At 43.7% G+C, this 12,982-nt stretch overlaps 1 long non-coding RNA gene, 1 other non-coding gene and 1 pseudogene across 2 annotated transcripts; 2 read left to right on the top strand and 1 right to left on the bottom strand.

The window, feature by feature from the left end:
• Positions 1–299: 299 nt before the first annotated feature.
• LOC114507995 lies at positions 300–5,139 on the bottom strand (annotated as a pseudogene).
• Positions 3,677–3,804, top strand: LOC114508257. Its single transcript, XR_003685505.1, has one exon. It is a non-coding gene; the product is annotated as a small nucleolar RNA SNORA28 (small nucleolar RNA).
• A 651-nt stretch (positions 5,140–5,790) lies between the features above and the next one.
• LOC118496989 lies at positions 5,791–7,287 on the top strand. The gene is made up of 2 exons (XR_004899531.1): positions 5,791–5,873; positions 7,210–7,287. It is a non-coding gene; the product is annotated as an uncharacterized LOC118496989 (long non-coding RNA).
• Positions 7,288–12,982: the final 5,695 nt, after the last annotated feature.

Here is a 12,982-nt window from a genome sequence, read left to right as displayed (position 1 = left end):
GTTTCCTTATAATTAAAGTATTAACTTGACCTCCACCATAGTTATTGGAGAATTAAATGTAATAATACATAAAAAGCATGTATATCGCTTGAAGCTTTGGCATAAGGGAACGTTCTGTTAAATCAAATCTATCATTAATACAACAAATGAGAACACATATTGCCACAAGCTCAGTCCTCCTAAAAAGTGGAAATATTAACATCTTCAAAATGCCTGTCAGAAACCATCAAAGAGAATAATAATAAAAAAAAGGAACAGGGTACTACTTTTGAGGTGGCTTCTTTAGATCGCTCTGACAATCAGGATATTTCTGGACAAAGGGCATTTGACGACAACTGAATGGGGTTCCTGTGCACATGCAAATGAATTCCTGGAGAAGAGTGCTCTGTAATTACACTGGCATCCCCTACCTGGACCAGCTGTAGTAGGTAATGCAGGACGTCATCGTCCTCTAAGCTCTCCAGTTTCTGAACGGCGATGGCTCTTACATTTTCATCTGAACAAAAGTTGCAGTCCAGGAGTTGCATTGTTAGCCCACATCCAAAGCACTTTTGATCCCAGACCTCCCTTCTGGATAACAATTGTATGTTTTGGGCCACAATTTCTTGCTGTCCCCATTTCACTGAGCTAAACAGCTTAGGATATGCTTTTGGATGCTTAAGGCTTTCATATCTAAAATGCCAGAGCAATTCTTTGTCTTCTGCTGTGAGAGGGTTAAGTGGATCAGTGGCTATGATAGCCTCCAGTTGCTTTCGAAGCTGGTTGGGCATTTCGGCTCGAATCCGGTCCCCCTTCAGGGGTCAGGGGTGGGCCGATGCTTAGGCCAAGGCTATTGGGTGACAGTAATTGTCCAGAAGAATGCAGATGGACATTGAATTCTCCTTGTCTGGGTTGGTTGCAGACGTGAGCTTGTCAGCATTGAAGCTCCCTTGGTCTTCTCCCTTCCCAGATATTTGCCACATGTGGAGCACATATTCCCCATGGCGCAGGAGGAACCGATGGTCTAATCAGCAGCAGGTTCACATAATAGAGAAGCTGAGCCTTGCCTTTGGATTCAGAACTCGGAATGTCTGCAGAGGCCTTACCAGACAGCGCTGGAGCTTTGCCACAGTAGACCTGGAGGTTCAGTAGAGCTCCTTTGGGTAAGTCTTTGATTTTGATACTGAACTCAAGCCACACATTCCAGAGCACCTCCTCTGTAAAGGGTTTGGGACTGGTTCTCCTTTGGCAAAGGACTTGCTGCCCATGTTGGATGTTTGCCTCCACAAACACCGTGAGATCAGCATTTCGGGGCAGCACAGGGATATCAATGCCTCTGATCTTGACCCTGAACTTCCTGTCACAGTCCCACAAGGACACAGTGAACACACTCTCATGGTCCTTCCCATGGATTGTCAGCTGCTCATGATAGCCAGTGACTCCTGTGCAGTCATCCACCAGTGGCCACTCTTCTTTTCTTCACCTCGTCCTGGGCTGGGTCTGGAGGAGTGTCCAGCACCAGGTGAATCTCTTCCCCATTCTTGAGGCAATGCCTCACCCACTGGAAGTTTTTGATGGGTGTTTCACCCACCAGGTACTCATCGCGGCCACAGACGCGCAGCACGAAGTCCTGTTCATTTTGGCTTTCCGGGATATCCATCAGAGATTTTTTCTTGGCCATCTTGGTGAAGAAGCTCTGGAGGATGGGGCCTGGGGTGTCATCAGCCGAGACCTTGATGGTCTGGCTGGTGGTGCTGCGGTGAATGACAATGAAAAATGCAGTTGTTGGTAATCTTCTTCAAACAGGTATTCCGGGAGGGGGCTTGGAACGTCACCCAGGGTGGCATAGCATAGAGCTTGGGGGTCTCGGCCAGCCAACCTCGGCCATGCGTGGGGTGACCAAGCGGCGGCGTGTGAATTCCAGCTCGTCATCGTGCACGTTGCTGACATCGGTGACGTCATAGCCTATGAGGGCGGTGAGCAGCCGCTGGAAAGCCAGCGACTCTTCTGACGGAGAGTGCCCGCTGTACCACGTGGATCTGGCCTGGGCTCCTGTGCAGCACCTTCCAGTAGCGCAGGCAGTCTAGCGTCTGCACAACCTGGTACTTGTCGTAGATCTCATACCACTGCCCTTTTTTCTGGTAGAGCAGCAGGAAATGGTCGGGGCTGAGCCGATGGTAGAAGTCGGCCACCACACTTGTCTCCAGTGCACGCAACCACACCTGCGCCTTCATCTGCTCCACGTTCCCGTGGCCGGCCACGTGCAGCAGCGCCGTTCCGGGGTCTTGCTGGTGCGCTGGCTGGTGGGCAGCACGAACTCGATGGGAATGAGCTCCATGGAGGACAGGCTGGCCGCGGAGCCGCGAGGCTTCATCCTCCGGCGTCTGCGGCAGTTATCCTCTCTCAGAACCACGGGCTGCTCATTGTTCTCCAACTCCATGCCCTGTGCGACCTGGGAGCAGAGAAAAAGAGGGCTGTGTCACAGGGAAGGCACTTTCCGGGTGCATTTTTCTGTGAGATTGGCAGGAGACGGTGTAGACTAATGTGCACGAGGGGCTTTGGAGTCAGGGCCCATGAATCCCCACCCTGCCACTTAGTATCTGGTGACTTGAGCTAGTCAAATAATCTCTGAGCCTGTTTCCCATCGTTCAAAGGAGTAATACTCTCAGAGGCTGGAGGTGAGGATTAAATAAGGTAATGCATGTGCTTGTTCAGTGTGGAGATGGTATATCGATGAGTGCCTACTCTGCACAAAGCATTTAAGGGCAAATGTGACATAGTGTAGTAAGAAATACTTCAAAAAATAATTGAAATGCTAAAATAATGAAGTTAAAGTATAAATAAGGTATTTTTATTTTAATATTCAGTATCACTGTGTTGTAGGGGTTCTATAATCATTCTATCTACTTATGTTTGAGAATTTAATTTAATAAAGGAAATATGTGAAGCACTAACCTAGCATGGTGTCTAGCATACTATAATGGCTCAAAGTGTTAATTGTTTTAAATACAGCTTAAAAATCAAGTGCTAGTTCGTGAGGTGCTCTGTGAAATATTAAAAAACCCCACTAAGAAAACAGGCCTTTGAAATATTTCCTGTTTGTTCAGTCTCCCACTTATTGGGACCCAGATGCCTTCCCCAACCTCACTTCACATTCTCTGTGTTCAAACTGTTTGATTCTTGTATCTACTCCCTAGTCAAATTCCTGTCTTTCTTTTTTTTCTCTTCATTTTTTTTCTTTCTAGTCAGGAAAGGTAATCATTTCATTAACAAAACTCAAAAATATCAGAATCAGTAGTTTTGGCCAGAGCATTCACGCATATTTATCATTTTGAATCAGGAAGTTCTGGGTTGTCACTGCTATGTTAGGGTCGTGTCTTAGAGGAGGCACCCATGGCTGAACCCTCTTTGTAGAACATTTAAGTAATTTTAACTTTGTTACAGTTCATTAGTTCATTACATCACCTTCTACATTAGACAGTCAAGAAGCCATAGGGAGGAAGGAAGGACTTCTGGGCTCCAGTAACCTACCGTTTGGATCCCAACTGATTATTTAACTTCTTTTTTTCTCTAATATTTTATGTTTATAATGAGAATTCACAACTTCTTCTCATCAATTTATCCACTCTTTCCATAAATATTTATTGAGTACCTACCCTGCACAAAGCATTTAAGTACAAGTGTGACATACGGCAGCAGGAAACACTTTGAATAGTAATGGAAATGCTACTGTCTGACACAATTTGAGCTTGCTGCAGCAACGGAGTCTAACCTATTCAGTGCTCTCTCTTCCACGAGACAAGCCATTATACAGATTTAGACAGTGTAAAAAAAAAGTAATGCTGGAATATTAAAGTTGAATAGAAATAGGGTGTTTTTATTTTAATATTCTGTTTCACTGTATTGTCAGATATTATGTTCTAAATAAGAATCAACAATTGACACAAAAATTCTTTAGAAGATAACATTTACTCTCTTAAATGGCTAATATTAGTGAGACTCATAACTACTTATTTCCTTAAGAAATAGTGGAGCACTTGACACATACCAAAAAGAAGAGTTTGATTAAAAGATAAGAAAGACAAGTTTCATTAGATCCAAACTTCTGTTCAAATATTGGCTTAAAGTTACTTTTAAAGTCAATATTCCCTCCATAAAATATTATGAAATTCTACTTAGTAAATACATGAAACCAGCTGTCCTAAAGCATTGCCCCTTGCAGCTTAAAACATTCACTATTTGATCTGTAATGTTGCTACATTATAGAATAACAAAGAAGAGAACTCCAAGATATATTTATACCCACACTTGAAATAAAATAGGTCTGAATTTAGGCAACGTAGAAATACACAGCAATAACTCCTGCCTCAGTCAGTCTTAAAAGATACAAGATGCAGAAGAAACAGGCAGATTACATACTCACTGCTTTTCTTCATGGTTGAGGTTATGGAGTGTTTGCCTTTTACAAGAAGACCTCAGAAACACTGATAAGTACAATAATGGCTAAGCATGCACTTGTAAGAATGTGAAGCTTGGCTAGCACAGACTTCTGTGCCCTCCCTCTTCCTCTCAAACAAAAACAAAAAAGGACTGATGCACCTGCAAAGCTATCACCGGAACCTCCTGGATATCTAAACATACAGATTGGACTAGACAATGAAACAGAGACATTCAGTGGTAGTATCATCTCAAGAACCAGCAACCGTTTCAGATAAAAATATTCTAGCTGAGAAGAAAGAGTCACTATTCCCAGTCATCCCCAAAAAGGGCAAAAAATAGAAAGGGAAAAAATACCTGATAAAGCAGTGGAGGTGATGAAGCTGAAGGATCATTTGTTCAATTTTTGAAAACAATAAATTCGAACCTACCCAGTGTACCTCTAAACTCTTCCGCTTTTCTGGGTCTCCCTTCGTATCCAGATGCAGAGGAAGTGTTGCAGTTACCAGGAAGGAAGTTTTAACCAAGTTGATTATACGTGTGATTGCTCATTTTAAAAGTGTCAGAAATGCGTTTCCTGTTAATAGCACAGAGAGTGAAGCACGAGAAGGGGCACTGTTTACCATGTACATTCTTTATACTCTTTGAACTAATTTTTAATAATTGTGAGAGACCAAAGCAAATTAAAATTACATAGATCCAAACAAACAAACAAACAAACCCCACATTCATGAGACACAAACACATGAAATATTTTCTAGGTGGTTCTAAGCAGAAGAAAGGCTTAACAGTCACAGCATTAGAGAAAGGGCTGGTAAGAAGAGTTTTAGAGCCAAATTAAATCCATCAGTCCTGCAAAGCCAATTCAATTAATTCTCTCTCATGGGAATTCAAATGATCCCTTGTTTATACGCTGCCACTGAGGGTGGGGGAAGAGAAACTAGTGATCTAGGGGACCCAGTTATCAAGCTGAACATTTTAAAGACAAGGTCTGAGAGCTCACTTCCTTAACTTGGTGAAGTAGTTCTCTATTTTTCAGAGCATTTGGATCCAAAATATCGCTGCCTGAAACAGAAAGTATAGTGTATGTTGGCGCATGTGCGTTTGTACGTGAGTGTTGGTGTGGAGGCTTAAACTGTGGGCAATGATTACAGACAAACTGGGAGGTTTTTGATTTCATGGGAAAATTAGGGAGCTGAGCATAGTCACACAATCAGACAGATAGTTACTGGGAGATGGCTCCTGATTGTCATGAGAGTAGAGGATCTATAGAAAAGCCATCCTAAATAATTTTTACTGTAGCTCGATATCTTCCAGATGACCTCAATTCCTTCTAGGACCCCTGAGCATACTCAGATCCTGGACCAGTGCCCACTGTCCTCCATTCCAGGGTTCCTATATGAGTTCATTCTCCACCTTGGGTTATCATGGACTCCAGTTCACCCCAGGGACCACAGGTAGGATGGTGTTAGCGTCACAGGTTCCTTGGAGGTATATAATTAAAAGTTCTCTAAATCACTCTGACATCATGATACATGATCGACAGGATCTATCTCTTTTCATATAGGCCTCTTGCATCTTAGCTCTTCATAAGTTGTATTATAATAGTTGATGTCAGCAGTCAAACTATTGAATTAAAAAACGATGTCCCAAATATTTAGAGGGGGCTTATTAGCACCCTAAAATATATTCTGATGTAGGAATACTCCCTTAGGAGGCTGGCAGCTTTAGAAGCCTTCATGCTGGCCCTTTTGACCAAATCTGAAGGAGGGACAAGGAGTCACACTGCAGGAGTTTGCCAAGCTGTTCTTCATACAGAGTGTGTTGGGAGGGCTCACAATGGGAGGTGGGCTGGACAGGGGTCTGTGGTTAGTAGGGCTGACCACAGAGAGACCTTGAGCTTGGCCAGCTCTGTTCTCCAGATCAGGCAATAGATTCTGTCCCTCAACAGATTCTTTCCCTGCCCTGGCTCAGTCACACCCTGGGGCAAAGTCCCAACCTGACACCGCTCACCTCCCACCCACCCCACCTCCCCCAACCTATGCCTCTGACACACACAGGTTATTTCAGAAATGCTAGACTCTGGCTCTTGGGTTTCCTTGCCTCTGCAGGAGATACTCAGCTAAGTTGAATTATGCAAAATTGTCTTTTCTATGGCTGAACTTGCAAATACTTCAGGTTTTATTGGTGGTTAGAGAATAAAAGTACCCTGCCCTTCCCCAAATCCTAATATAGTCACTAAAATTTGACTACATATAGTAAATGTTCCAAAGGAGAAGTAATGGCTGGTGTCTCCTTCCTCATTGTGAGTCCTTCTGCCATGCAGAAGAATTCTTTACTAGTTAGGTCCTCTTTTATCTCCAGATTTTTAGGTTAGAAGACTCCTAGTCTTCATTATAATCGTGTTTTTATCAATATGTTTCTTTTCTTTTTTTTTCTTCTGTGAGTCTCCATGCATCCAGCACCATGTTGTACACCCAGCAGTCATGCAGTGCACTGGAGCTGTGAAACATACAATCAAATTGTCTGGCCTTCTGTAGCACATCCAGCTATCACAGGAATGAGAAGATGGAACAGATTAGAAAGCAAGCACACAGTAAGATGTGTCAATGACCAATAAACAGGTTAAGGATGAATTATTTGCTGAGAAAGGATCTTTGTTATAGCCTTCGGAGAGATTGTTTGTGATCTATTTGGAGAGACAAGGCACACAGATAAAAAAATAAGATGTGCAACAATTTACTGGAGGAGGTCACTTTGGGTGTAATTAAATTTTTTTTTTTAATTTTGCAGGAGGAGACGCAGGATTTAAGGCAAGAGGGATCACAGGGAAGGTCTTCAAGCCAAAACTGTAAACAAACAGGACAGTTCCCGAAACAGTGAATGTATGTGTTTGCCAAAATGGAGGGTTTGTAAAGGACATCAGTAGAAGGTATGGGAACAACATGATAAGACAGGCATGTTCTTCCCACTTATTTCATATCTCGGCACATGGAACAGTAACAACATTTGTATGGCAGACTGGGTGCAATGAACTGTTTGTCCTCCCACCCCAAATTCATATAATGAAATCTTAACCCCCCAGTATAGTGGTATTAGTAGGTGGGGCCTTCGGGAGATAATTAGGTCATAAGGACAGAGCCCTCATGAATGAGATTTGTGCCTTCATAAAAGGACCTCAGAGAGCTCCTTTGCCCTCCCTCTGCCATGTAGGGATACAAATATAGCTGTGTCTGCAATCCAGAATAAGGCCCTTGCTATGACCTGACCATGCTTGTGCCCTATCTCAGACTTCCAGTCTTCAGAACTATGAGAAATAAATTTCTGTGTTTATCACCATTCTATCCGAGGCACTTGGTTACAGCAGTCTGGACTGACTGTGACACTGGGGTGAAGTGAAGAGCCTCCTCAAAACTTGAGATAATGCCCGCATCCCCAAGGGCCCTGAACCCCTTTGGGACACACTGGTTGGGAAGCTGTGTTATTGGTAGTTGTTCCTGGGTAGGGTAGCTGTCTGACGTGTGTATAGCTCTTAGCTTGAAAAGCACTAGAATCCATCCTTTCATATATGTTCAGCTCAGCCTCAAATGGCTTATACAATGTGAACAAAAATGCTGAAGGATATTTTAATATATTGCAACAGGTTGGTTGATTTTCATGCCTTGCTTGTTTGTCTGGGCATGAATGACAATCTTTATGAAACTTTTTGGTCTATACCTGGTCTGGTGAAAGAGAAACATCCTGGTATTATAGAAGCACTAGCAATCATCAAACCTGGGTTTATTCTGCTCATTCTCTAGGCCTAATATATATGCTAATTTATATCTTCCAGTTTTCTAATCTACCAAAGGGATAACAACCACCCTATTTATCCCACAGAAAGTTGTCATAAATCTCTAATTTTCAGTGAACTGCCAATTTATCTAACTGTACAAAAGTTATTGTGTTAGATATGCCAGAGGACCTGCAATTCCAGGTGTCTCATACCAGCACAACATTCAGAGGAAGAAGAGGCATGTCAGCCTGTGTGTTCCCTTTTCAGAGACGGCAGAAAAATTCCCAGGAGCCTCCTGGGTCCTCTCATGTCTCTGGCCAGCATTGGGACAAGTACCCATCTATCTCTCAGCCAATCACTGGGAAGAGGGAAAGAATTACGTGAGTGGTTTGAGCTAATCAGAGTTTTCTCTACTGAGTTCCTAGATGGAGAAAAGGGTAGACCCCAGAACAAAATGTCAGCACTCTGACAGTAAGGACAAAGGGGCAGTAGGGAGGACAGCAGGAGTTTGTCACAGCCTGGAATGCCTTATGGAGGTAAGCTATTAATGCCATGTGGGTAGAGAGGAGCCACTTTAGGGTCAGGGAAAATCAGTCACAGTCAACATGGCCCCAGGGATCTATAGCCAGATCCAGGTGGCCGTAGGACATTGCGCACATTCTCCATTCTTATAATTGGAAATTGGCCATTGAGGGTGCTTTTCTCAATTTCCTTGTTCAGCTAAACTGCTGATACAGCTTAGTAAGCACTTCACAGATTTCTAGAAATTTTTTTCATAAATAGATGTTTAAACATCCAAATTCCTTAGCATGATACAACAGACCTTTATGATCTATTCTGTATGTTCCCTGCCTCATCTTCCAAAGTGCCTTCACATTCGAATGAACTTGATTTCTGTTCTCACACTTGCTGTGCTCTCTGCACTTCTGTGCTACCTGCCATTCACTGCTTCCTCTGCTCCATCTCTTCCCCTTGTTCCTTTCCCTCCTCTTCCTCCCCCCTTCTTTCCTCCCCCCAGACCTTTGACCAACTCCTCTTCTTCTACTCAGTTTGTGTAACCTCCTCTGGGAGGGCTTTCTGGTTTAGGGGAACACAGGGTGGGGAAGCTTTCTTCCCTTAGTGACCACCACCATCAAGAGCAAACTCTTCCATAGCTCCTGCTGTGTGTCTCACATTGTTCTAAGCACTTTAATATATTAATTCATTTAATACTCCCAACAGCCCAAGGAAGGGGCACTACTATTAAACCCATTTACAGGTGATGAAAGCAAGATACAGAGAAGTCCAGTGACTTGCCCCAGGTCCCAGTGCTGGTAAGTGGCAGTTGTCAGAGCACTTCTCCTTGCAGAGAATAGATGTTTACGAAGCTGCCTGCTCCACCAGACTGTGAGTGCTTGGGGACAGTGGCTGGTCTGTTCACCACGGAACTCCCCGAGGCCGTACATGGTACTTACTGCATACAAAGCAAGGGGCTTGATAAACAATTGTGAAATGGATAGTTTGTATAGAATAGCTCATTTTCTTTAAGTGGATTCCTTGCATTTATAGGAAGGAACAGGAATATTGGGTGATTCTCCTGAAGGCCCAGATCAACCCAGGCATCCCCTCCCTCCCATTTAACCATGAAACCCAAAGCCCAGCAATCTGCCTCCTCTTGAACCCTGAGAAGGAAACTTGGGAGAGGAATGATGTGCAGTGTGGAACTTGGGAGGGACGCTAGTCTGATTAAATTATAAGCATCTATGTAGGAACTTTAGAAATATCCCCTTTTTAGCCCCTCTGCCTGGCCCAATTTATTCGTTTTCTTTGCTGTTCCCTTATTTATATTGACTGAAACATAAGGCCAAAAACTTTATTACATTCTTGTGATCGAGAACTTTCCCATATAATAAATACCCAGACTCACCCCTGCAACCCTGTCTTTAGAATGATCTTCAGACTGTCAAGGAGTTTTATTTAGCTCTCTACCTACACAACTAATTAATTACCTACCTGTCTCTGTCTACCTCTTACACACATATGAGGATCTTGAATAAACTGTTTGCAATAGGGAGTTTCCAAATCACAGATGGTTCTGTTAGACAGGATAGATAGTAAACCAAGGCAGGGATGGGGAGGGAGACAGGTCTCACCCATTAATTCAGCAGTGTTGAGCCTGGTGTGATAAGATTGCCTGGTGTTCTGAAAGTCACAAGAAAAAAATAGCATAGGAGGAGGGGAGCCCTTGAAGTTCTGTATGCTTTTAAAGCTGTACATTAATTGCAAGATTGGGAAAGGGGAGGAGGAGAGGGAATGTAGAAGCTGGGTACAAGCATAAGACCCCCAAGTCCCAATAGTTGGAGCACTCAGACTAACTGGGTGCCTGCTTGCAGTTTCGTACTCAAGTGTATTTCATAAATAAACTTGCTACCTCATTTCCACTATATGTGTTGTCTCTCATCTGGATTCTTTTCTTTTGAGGGAGAGAAGGCTGAGGAGGGGTCTCCCTGGTAACAGTTCCTTTACTCGCAGGATTTTTCCTGTTTAAGGGCATAGCAGAGGGTCTTAAGAGATAAGAAGCCTTAGACCTCTCAAATAGAGCCTGATCTCAAAACCTTGGTGCTGAGGCCCTGACATCAGAAGAGATACTGCCTCTTAGATCTTTATGTGTAGGATTGTTTTTTTCCAAAGCCCTGGGTTCCTGAGTCTGACAGGAGCCACTGGAAGGAAGCCAGAGGATGCCCTGCCTCTCTAAGTTCAGAAAAAGGGTGCAGAGTGTGGACTGAAAGTAGGTAGAGGGGAGGGGGTGCTGGCCTGAGCTAGGCTTCCCTGGCTCCTGATGTAGCAGGGCCAGAGCCCTGCAGGGCTTCTTTTGGTGGCTTGAGGGGAAGGTCTCCTGGTAGGTCACCCTCAAGGGCCAGTGTAAGTGGAGCAGGAGGGCGGGGCCAGTGGCCTGGGGCCACAGCTGCACCTGCCTTGCTCTGCACCTAGGAAGAATCCTGTTCTCTTCCAAAGCTACAATACCCATTTTGTCGTCTTGCTTTTTTAATTATCATAATTGACATACGGTATGACATCAGTTTCAGGCATACAACATAGTGATTTGATATTTATATTCCTTGCCATGGGAGCATCACAATAAAATCTGTCACCATACAAAGTTATTGCAATAATAATGACTTTTTTCTAGCTTATACATTACATCCCCATGACTTACTGTTATTTTTTTAACTGGAGGTTTTTACCTATTATTCCCCTCTGTCAGAGAATTTTTGGAGATAAGGGGAAAGCCCTGATGGGTGTGCTTCAGAGAGGGCAAGGTCCTCTAGGGTCTGCCCCACCCCATGCCAGGGCAAGAAGAATTCTGTGGCAGTTTTTAAACAATTAAGAGCTAAATGGAACAGGGTGGGGTGGGAGTAGGGGTGGGGTTAGAGTGTACCTATAGAGCTGGACTTCCTTTTTCAGATTAACAGCTCTATTGATGTATACCTTACAGACCATCCCCTTCAGTTTCAACCTTTTAGTTCTCTGAAGCAAATGCAACAGTCCTAAGGCATATATTAGGGAATGTTGTGTTAACCATGACAAAATCCTGGTGATTTATATCTTCCTTACTTCCTAGTCCCAAGCTGGCTGGGTGATACTGTGCTTTTTTAGGCATTCATTCGGGACCAGCTCCTTCCCAGGAAGTCCCGCCCTTCCCGTGGGCCTGGAGTACACCAAAGGGCGGCTAGGAAATTCAGCCTGCCTGTGTGTCTAGGGGGAAAGGAAATAGATTTGGCAGAGCCATTAGCAATATGTTTGCCACAACATGTTAGAGATGTTAAGGCTTTGATGAGCATGATAAAATTTAACTACTATCATATATCTAATTTTGCTTAATGAATTATTTCTAACATGAGACACTTAGAATATGACCTGTCAGATTTAAACAGTCATTGACATTGTAATTATATTGATGGGAGAGATCCGGTTCTTCTTGCTGACACATGTAAAGAATTACATATCAGCAAATCTAGTAGCACGCAATCACTTTATTAGTAGCCCATTCTCATGGAAGAGAACAGGACTGGGTAGAACAGGGGGTGAAAGACAAAGTCTCAGGGCAAAGCAGGGTAACAAAAGCAAGAGCGGCTGAAGACCAGGGTGGCAAGCCCTGGGCAGCCTGAGGCCGGGTGGCCAGAGGCCCAATGGCCCAGGAGTCAAGAGCACCCTGAGCCCCCAAGAGTAGATAGAGAGAGAGAGGGAGAGAGAGAGAGTCAGAGTCCTTTGTTCTCAGGATTTATATAGTTGGTGGGATAGGAGGGAAAAAAGTTATATGTTGATTATGGGTAAATGTGGCGCCAGCTTTCCTGGGGGAATGTGAATACCCAAACTTAGGTATGTGTGGGGTCTGTTAGCTCGAATCCTTATCTTGCTCCAGACCCCATTTGTCTATCTTGTTGTAAAATATACATGACAGGAGGCGGTTAATTAAAATTGGGGCATTTTCCAAAGTTACTTACGGGCTCTTTCTGTAAGCATCAGGGACTCCCTCATAAAACAGACAGTGACCAAAGGTAGGCAATTAACCAAAGTTGTTTTATGAGGTCTTTCTTTGGGTACTGGGAGCTTCTCCCACATTCAGGCCTTGGGATGAAAGCACAGTTTCAAGGCTTTCTTTCCCAGATACTGGAAATGCTACATAGAATTTCAAGGACTTCCCTTCTTTCTTGCTAACATAGTGTTTCTTGTGATATTGGAACACTTGGCAATATTATCAGACCAGGCTCAGGACTGCTGAGTTAGTGTGTGAGACTTGTCTCCTTCCTC

This window comes from Phyllostomus discolor, chromosome 10 (genome assembly GCF_004126475.2).
Source record: "Phyllostomus discolor isolate MPI-MPIP mPhyDis1 chromosome 10, mPhyDis1.pri.v3, whole genome shotgun sequence".
Lineage (NCBI taxonomy): Eukaryota > Metazoa > Chordata > Mammalia > Chiroptera > Phyllostomidae > Phyllostomus > Phyllostomus discolor.
This window is presented reverse-complemented; position numbering and strand designations above follow the sequence as displayed.